We start from the raw sequence: 2,500 nt of genomic DNA on the forward strand, positions 1-2,500 counted from the left end.
GGTGCCGACGGTCGTGATCAACCACCACGCAGAAAGAGCAGGACAAGATACGGAAGATGAAGGTTTCGTCACAGTCACATCAAGGAAACAAAAGAAAAAAAGAAAAAAGAGAAGAATGACAGGCGCCAAAGCCCTTAATAGGAGCTGATGGACCTGAGACAGGGTACCTCTACATCACACGATGTCCGACACAGCTGCAGAGGGCATCGAAGAACACCTCTCGAATATAAAATGTATCAAGAGTAAAAGCGCAAAAAACAAAGATGACCCTTACCTAATATACTAGTTTTATGGTGAATGTAAGAGGTCGAAAGACTCTGATGCTTTCTCAAGGAATGTTAAATCGTTTTAAAACAGAAAAGCCGACGCTCAGATCACAAATGCTGAAAAGAGACCACATTAATGCACAGTCTTTACTTGGACATTATGATGAAATTCAAATGCTCACAAGAGGGAGAAACTGATCTTTTATACGTAAGTAAAACATGGCTTCACGTATATATGTCAAGAGCATCTATCAAAATTCCTGCAATGCAGGACGTAAGGGAGGAGTCTGCAAATATGTACGATAATTAAAATTAAATGTCCGTTACAACTATTAAGAGTGAAGTTAGGTAAAACAAAGTTGAACAAATGTAATGATAACAAACAGAGCTAATATCATTCACCATACAAAGGTCATCCCATGCTACGTTCCTGATCACGAACTCATAATAATGACGCTTAATATAAAGAAATCAAAGCGGCCACAAGTCGTAAAAAGTTTCCGTGCCTGAACTGGCTACGATTCTCAGTCACTACGCCAACAAATAACCAACAAAGCAACTCTTCTAGAAAAACAGGTAATGTAGACAAGCAGGTAAATATCTCCACGGAAGTGATTTAAGACACTTGAATTCCATCGCTCCCTCGGTTGCAAAACTGTTCTCCTGCTCCGAGGATAAATGACAACATCAAGAAAGCCATAGCAGGTAGAAATGACACAATTTTTCAAAAACACCGGATTTGACGTGGCCCTTCAGTCCGGTTATGAACAAAGAGAATGATCAAAACACGGATACCAGCCGCCAAAATCAATTATATCAGAAATGAATTACCTGATTGCAAAGGCATGGAAGATGGTTAGAATATTAGTGCCAAATTAAAGACATCACGGAGATGTTGGTTCAAATTCCAAAAATAGTACAAATTATTTTGATGACTTCATCGCTAAAATTGGAAAATTAATTGTGAACAAACAACAGCATCCACATCTCGGCAAAATACAGGTAGGATAAGGATTCCAACCAATAATCTCAAACCACAACCAGCAAAAACAGAAAGAGTAATCCTTACAGTAAAACGCCTGTGTGAAACTAATGTTGTGGGGCAGATGGCCTTGCTTTTCGTTTTATCAGAGAGTCTGCTTGCAAGGGCGTATTATCTGTTATCTTTAAAAAAGTATCCAGTCACCGGTGATTTCCCATCGCTTTGGAAACGTGGCACTGTATCACCAGTTTTCAAATTCGGAGACACAGACGAGGTTAATAATTATTGCCTTATTACCATGCTCCCTATACTTTCTTAAGTCCTCGAGAAAATCGCAACAGAGCAAGTGACGACTTGTCTAGAGACCAGAAACCTATTTCCAAAACACAACATTGTTTTCGAATTATGCTGCAATTGAAACAGCATTATTACAGGTTACAAATGAAGTCTGTAATAATATGGATAACAGCCAATTAAAATTGATTACATTGTGCGATCTACCCAAGGATGTCGATATTGTTAACCATGAAATCCTTATAAGTGAACTAATAAATCATAGAATCTATACATATAGGTTAAGAAGTTGTTTACCAATAGAACCCAATCAGTCAAATGTCAAGAAAATATATCATTAAAAGTGTTCGTATTTTTCGGTGTTCCACAGGGACCTACTTTAGGCCCATTCGTAAAGGATCTTTCGACCATTGCCCAAAATGGCCTCCTAGTTCAATACGAGGAGGATTCACAATTTCTTTACAATGGTTCTGTAAACAACTTAGATGAATTGATAAAAAAATGCAATAGACACTTGCTAAAATTCCTGCACATAATACCATACAATTTGAAGGTAACTACATAAGACCGAACTTTCCGTGAAAAATCTAGGTATACACAGAGTCATATACACGACATTTGAGACCCATGATGACAACATCTTTAGAAAAGTAATGGACACATTAATTCTCCTAGAATCCCAAGTAAGACGAGGATCTCTGTTGTATAAACACTAGCTCTTAATATTATCATCTTCTCGAACATGTGGAGTTCAACTATTTAAGTTCAAATTCGGAAAACTTTTTAAAAATACGAAACTTTGCAATAAGGATAACACTCAGCAGTGTTTAAAAATATGAGCACATTACTCTTTTTTTTATTGGTGCCATCGCCGATGCGGTGTTTGACGAACCACTTGATGCCACATTGACATCATGTAGCTGACTGGGTCTTTATACTGGGGTGGCTGACCAACGAC

Source organism: Penaeus chinensis, chromosome 23 (genome assembly GCF_019202785.1).
Source record: "Penaeus chinensis breed Huanghai No. 1 chromosome 23, ASM1920278v2, whole genome shotgun sequence".
In the NCBI taxonomy this organism is placed as follows: domain Eukaryota; kingdom Metazoa; phylum Arthropoda; class Malacostraca; order Decapoda; family Penaeidae; genus Penaeus; species Penaeus chinensis.